A 6,963-nucleotide genomic window follows, 5' to 3' on the forward strand; every position below is an offset into this window, starting at 1 on the left:
CAACCCTGACTCTTTGTACTAGTTTGAAAACAAACCAGTGGAAGGCACCAAGTCAGAATAACAATTTAATGGGGAAATTAAAGAAAAGGAAAAAAAACTAAAAGAAAACAATGGTTCAAACTGACAGAGTCAGGATACAACCTGTTAATTAACAGCCACCCTGTTAATCAAGGTAGTGGTAGCAGTCCTCTGAAGCAGTGATCCTGTAGAAAAAAGGGTCTGCTCTTCCTCAGGTCCAGTGGTCGCTGTGTAGCTCCTGTCCTCTGGAAATCCAGTGGAAAGGTGTTGTCTCTGGTGTTCAGCATCTCAGATTATATCCACGATGGGATGCTTGGTTCCTCCCTCTGGGTGGAGCATCTCACAATGGGGTAATGAGTCATGAGGCCAAGTGTTGATTAGGCTCATTAACAGAAGATGGTCCGGAGGGAGTTATCTCTGAGTCATGTGGCAGGACAATGATGAGCAATTAACAGAAGATAGTCTGGGGGGAGGAGGCAAGGAAACACTGCCCCACCTGATCTCAACGTCTCATGAGGATGGCAATAGGATACACTGCAACTCAGGACACTCTTTTATCCCTACACAAAGGGCTAAGGATAAGCCAGCTGCTCATCAGGACATCAGGAGGACCCAGAGGGATTTGGGAGTATCACAGAGGAGGATAAGAATAAATCATCAGAGGCCTTTGTGCACAACCATTGGAAACCCAGCAGGCCCAAAACACAGGAAGAGTTCCTTCATCTACCACTGGGGTCTGAGGCAAGCCACTGCAACACATGAGGCCCTTCTAAGAGGTTAAGCAATTTATCTTTCATGTCCATGAAAGTACCTGGGCCTTGGGAATAGTTTCCATCTCCCTCATCAGCTCAAGCCTGCTACACATTAAAGTACATAATATACAGCTAAAGCCATTGCCATAGCCAGGCTGACTCACAGCTCTCTGCCTGCTTTTCCAATTTCAAAACATTAACCATCTTTGAAAAATGTGCAGAAGATGTATTTGACACATATTCAAAAATAAACAGCTGAAGGGATAAAGGGGTGGCTGTGCAGGGACTTCTCATTATAATTCCTACTATAAAGAGCCTAGAAAAAAAGGAAGATTAAATTGTTGAGCAATTGTTTCAAAACTAAGATGCAAAAGGAGGTGAAGAAAGTGGTACTTCAGTTAAAACTGCATGTAGTAGCAGCTATTGTCAGTGCATTAATCACAATCTCTAGTACAGCAACAACTGATGCTTTCGTTTTGTCACAAGGACACACTCAATAGCCAAGTGGTGCTGTACCACCACTAATACTGTGGGATAGATACAGTGGTTCAGGAGACTCTTGATCCTTCCTGGATTCCAGAAGAAAGAGGTTTACTGCTGTAGTGTATTTATGCTAAATTGTGACACCCATGTTGACCAGGGGAAGAGCAGTGTGATTCTACCCACTCTTCTTCCCTTGTCCTTTTGCTCTCAAGTGATGGAAAGAAGAAAAATATTTCCCCATTTATCCCAGACTGACCAAGCAATTTCTTAAGCAAAAGGCAGGTAGCCCATAGTCACAAGACCCAGATCTTTCCTATGCCTGAGTTGTCTGATGCTGTTCCAAAAGAAGAGTCTTGCAATTCAGGTATGATGCTGATGAAATATTACCATCATTCCTCCTGGAAGTGGATCGATTTATCACAATGTTGCTGGCTTTTATTCCATAAATTCCAGATACTAAGTGAAAATACCATGGTGCTAAATATTTTGCAGTAATACATTAATATACTTACTGATTTAATACTATCTATAAAAAGTTTTTAGGAGAAAACTGGTATTTTTCTACCATCACGATATTCCTGGCAGTTGATAGAAATGCAAAATTAAACAACTGAACTTCCTTTAATTTCACAGACTGTGATTCTTTCATAAAACTTTTAAAGATCAATTATGTCCCATCACTGCAGAAGTCAGGCTGAACTAAGTGATTTATGCATAAATAGCCTTATATAGTCAACTACTGTAAAATGAGCAACTCATCTGTTCAATGTACATGCAAAGACTGTTATTTTTGCACATATTTTACCATTACATTAATCTTTCTGATGCTTCATTTTTTCTGTCATGCAGGCATCTTGTTGTACACGTAGCTCTGTGTGACTTTCATAAAACATGTGTAGTTGAACAAAATAGAAGCTGGAATCCAAGAGCAATTGTTTATGGATGGGCCTGTAAAATATCCCAAACACAAAATGAAAACAGTGAATTAATGCTCTTCAAAGTCACCCTCAAAAATTTGCTTTCCTTTCCTGTGGAAAATAGAGGAAGAGTTTGCATTCCGGTAGAACAGCTGGGTGTGGCTTTTGAAGAAATGACATTGCAATAGCTTGTTGGGCCTTTCAGATTAAACTGATGGCTTGCCTAAAAACTGAAGGCACTCCTCCTCATCTGGAGCAGGGCTGGCGATACTCAGACAAGACTCTGAAAACTCATTCTCCAACTCAGAGAGGCTGGAAATACTAAATAGCCAATATATGATGATGGAGCTTGTGTGTTCTGGTGAGAGCTAAAGAAAATTTTGTCCGCCTTATTTTTGGTCCTACAGTCCTAGCAGTCAGTCATTTTATCACCAGGTACACCTCAATGCTGGTGTAACAGCAGCAGCACCGTGGGCAGTACCCACAGCTAATGGACAGTGGGGAGGAGCAGGGAGCCCTTCTGGATCTGTCATTTCCCTCCTGCTGCAGGGAAGCTGCCAAGCTCCTAGGCTGCAAAGACAAAGTCAGGAGAAGAAATGAGGGGCAGGCTATGTCCCTGTGGGTGGCACAGCAGAGCTCTGTCCCAGTAGAACAGAAGACTGTTTGTTGTCTACTCAGAGAAGCCACAAACTATCATAGCAAGGTGCTGGAATTCACTGGAACTTTTGTGAGTCTGAGAAATTGTCTACTAAGTCAGAATCCAACCTGAGATCTTCAAAAGTATTTTTGGGCTAGCTTATAAAATACACCTGCACAGCAGTGAAAATGCAGATTCATTAACAATTTCATTTCACATTTTTAACTGAAGAATGAGAATCATATTCATGGTGAATCCCTAATCAGGCAGAAATGCCATTTTATTTTGCTTTTGAAGAGTCCTGAAAGTCTAAACTCAAAACAGTACACAATGCAAATGTTAAAGTAACAAAGAAATTCTGTGACAGAGAAGAATAAGCAATATCTATTTGGGCAATAACTAACAGAGGAAAGAGTCAATGTTCAGAAATCCTTTGTGTAGTCTTGGGTCTTTGATCATCCAATGGAGTAAATGAGTTGAGGTGCATCTTTAAAACCCACCCGTAAAGGATTGACGCACACTGATGCCAGACAAAGCTTGTCACACATCTAAATCTATTATCTACAAGGAGCAGCTCCAGCACTGTCATACCCAACAAAACCTCCCTGGAAAACCAGGAAAGAACAGGTTTTTCTGCCAGCTTTAAGAAAATATGTTTCTCTTTGGGCCTGATGTATTGTTATTTATCCAACAGCGGTATGGCTGAGCCCCTGAGCACTGTGGTCTCTCTGGACCCTAAAGGCTGCTTTGTGCCATGTCAGTGGATGTGTCACCACTCTGCTCAGTCTGACTCAGCTCCCCTCTCTTTTGTAACTGCAGGTAGGGAGAACAGAATGTCACTACCTCAGTGTGTTGCAAGAGGTTGTAATCAAAACTGAAACAGAAATAACCATACAGGCTTAAGAGCCCTGTATCCAGCACCCACCAGTGCTTAGGAGGATAATGAGCGACCGGGAAAGGAATTAATCAGAAAACTCTCATCATAAGGACACAGCCTTTTATCAGAGGTACTTCCTCTGCTATGTCCTTGAACTCTCTGAGCACAAGATACTTACTGAATTTCATGTTTTATTGGGCATCCCATAGTTAAATTCAGCTAATGGATGGTACCAATCATTCAACCAGTTGGTCAAGGAAAGATTTTAAATCGTGCTGAAACAGCAATGACTCACAAATCCATACTTTGCAGATTTTATGCAAGTGCTAGAGCATCACAGCTTACAGTTCAAACTCAGAAAATATTGTGAAAAACAAAGAAGAATGGTCTGACTCCACAGCACTCTACAACCTGCAACCTTTTGTATATAAAACACAAAATGCAGCCAAAAAAAGCACAGTATTTTTCATCCACTTCCCAGTGACATCAGTGAGGTACCTATCCAGGCAGATCATCTAGAACACATACAACTTTCAACACACAAGCAACGTAATGCTACTTTCACCTTCCCAGCAGGGTAGACAGAGCTCCTGCTTTGGTAGATTCAGCTGTAAATAATGACTTGCATAGAAGACAAAGGAAAATACAGTATAATCTATTAGATAAGATGTATTAGACCAGGAGGTTTCCCACCCCTCATCAGATGCAGGGGAGTTAAGTGGCCAGTGCTACCCCCTGACAAGACACATATAAACAAGGGTCTGAGGGCAGAGATGGCAGGAAAGGGTAGTAACCCCCTTATTTTCTGAAAGGGCTGAGGTAGGATCATGTGTGAGATGGCCAGTAACACCCCTATGGTAAAAAAAGGTGAAGTCTTCGTGATTATTGTGTTACTTGTGTTACTATATACTAAAGACACAAGCAGCTTTTTTTGTCCCTATTTCTCTGCTATGCTGATCTTCTTCCTGACTTGTTCCTTGCACAATTTTTTTGGTTTTGCTTCAGTTTTGCCTGTCTTTGCGAAGCAGAAGAGCACCAACATCTCCTGTGACTTAGAAAAAACTGTAAAAACACTGATTTGAAAGGACCTCTGGGTCTGCTGCCTGGATACTTCAGGCAGCAAAGGATTTGCATGCTATTCAATTACGGTCCTCTGTGGCTGAAGGGCGCAGCAAGGGAATGCCACTCTCACTGGGTGGTAGCACAACTGCTGAAGCATCTTTTTACAGATTTTAAACATCAGGTCTCTCTTCTATAGGAGCAGTGTTGCAGTAAACAGCACAGGCTGTGCCTTAGCTTTCAACCTTCCGTCTGCTGAGAACAGCTTAGCCTGATGTCTGGAGAGGTTACTCTGAAAGTATATACAACACTGCATTACAGAATTATGTCAAACACATATAATCCTGCAATCATGCATTATATAAGGTAAGCATGTTTGCATGATGTATCCCAAGACACACACCTCTAAAGTCCTATGGAAGCATCCATTAGTACAACCCAACATCTGATACTATAGAACAGAACTTATTTTTGTATTATTTATAGCTTTTTAAAAAAAATTATACAGGTTTATATTATCCTTAAAAATGATTCCGTTATGCACACCAGTGTGAGTCCATATGCATATACCTAAAAGATCACATGTGTATATATGCTATACATATAAAATTACATGCAGTGTAGATATAGATTATATAGATAGATATAGATACACATTCTCTGTAATATGAATGTCTTATTATATTAAAAGAGAACATAACAGCTTGTTTCCAGTGAAATTACAACTAAGGTCCTTAAGCACATCTCTCCAGCTGCCAGTGACTGCTGAGCTCAGATACTGTGACCCAGGAGACATTTCCTCTCATAGAGGCAAGATACCACTAAACTGTCGGTTGCTCCCATCTTGCTCCTCAGCAAAGTCTTCCATCAAATTGAAGATCTGGCAGTGTTTTGAAGGTAGCAGTATTTCAAAAGCAGCAGTACCGTGCAAGTGATTCTACTTTCCTCCTTGTTTTCAACCTTACATACCACACACTGATACACAAAGCAAATAATCTACCCCTATAGTTGTGAATGTATTTCTCTCACGCCTGCACACATACACACCCAACACAGAGTGGCTGTACAGGAGTTCAGGACAAATGGCTTTTAAAGCATGTAAGTACATATGCACTCCTACATGTGCAGATTATCCAGGACTCTGCTACTTATAAGCAGAACAAGTGCAGATGAATGGAGAAAACTGCATAAAGCTGTGTTTGTCACCTATTTTATTTCTTTATAACATTTACAGAGGATTTTGCAAAGCTAATTCTCAAGCGTTACTTGCCATTTTGCAAACATGTTTAACATCTGCTGCATCAGGTAAATGTGTGGCTATTTACCCTTCTGTAGAGATCATGCTGATTACATAAAGGAGCAGGTGTATTTCTTGGGTAGTGCAGCTGAAACAGAAATATTTTGTGCCAGGGAAAACCAGCCATGATGTATGAAATGTGCTGAGGATACAGGATCCAGTGCTTACTAGGAAAGTCTCAACCAATTCCCTTGCAAGGTGTGCAATCCCTGTACATCAGGAGCATCACCAACTGGTACCTGAATGTGCTGTAATGAAATTATTACAAATAATTGCAGACTCTGTGCTTTTAATGGGGAGGCCAACAGCACTTTTTTTTCTCAGCAAGAGGGACTAACTAAACCCTTCTATTTCTCTCTCTGTCTCACACAAATGGAAAGACTTTGCCTAGAAGAGCCCCTTATACACTCTTCTTTCTTTTGGGAAACATAGATACCCTAACTCCATGAGTGCAGGCAGCAGGTCAGTACACGGCTGTGCAACTTTGTTACTGCAGTGATTATGAACCATGTCAAAATCTACCACTTTCTGCTCCTGGCCCAGTACCATCATTTTTTGTAGGTGCTCTTTGCCATATTTAATCTCAAATTGCAGCCCACACCCAACACTCTCTGCCCTGCTGTTCTCGGCTGATCAGCATTCAGGTCCCAGGTCACACTCACACCTGCCACTGCAACTTCTTCATTTCAGCTTAGCTTAGCTTTCCTTTCATTCAGACAAAATAGAGCACCTCCAAGCCATATCACACATAGGTAGCCTGCCTTTGGATGAAGTTACCTCACTGTATTTACTACATAATTTGGTAGCTTACTCCTTAATGGGCTCTACTCTGGCGGCAGGCAGATCTAGTCGAAGTATGTTAATTAGAAAGCAGTCAGACCTATGAAATATTGGCCTTGTAATTATCCATTGAAAATTTTCAT

The 6,963-nt window shown here is 41.2% G+C and overlaps 1 long non-coding RNA gene across 2 annotated transcripts in view; it reads right to left on the reverse strand.

Annotated features, from left to right (window-relative positions):
* Nucleotides 1–452: 452 nt before the first annotated feature.
* Nucleotides 453–6,963, reverse strand: part of LOC108447936 — a 45,095-nt gene continuing 38,584 nt past the window's right edge. For both annotated transcript variants that reach the window (XR_001863656.1, XR_001863655.1), the window contains exon 3: nt 453–2,201. This is a non-coding gene — a long non-coding RNA (uncharacterized LOC108447936). The remainder of the gene's footprint in view (nt 2,202–6,963) is intronic.

Source organism: Corvus brachyrhynchos, unplaced genomic scaffold, assembly GCF_000691975.1.
Source record: "Corvus brachyrhynchos isolate BGI_N302 unplaced genomic scaffold, ASM69197v1 scaffold136, whole genome shotgun sequence".
In the NCBI taxonomy this organism is placed as follows: domain Eukaryota; kingdom Metazoa; phylum Chordata; class Aves; order Passeriformes; family Corvidae; genus Corvus; species Corvus brachyrhynchos.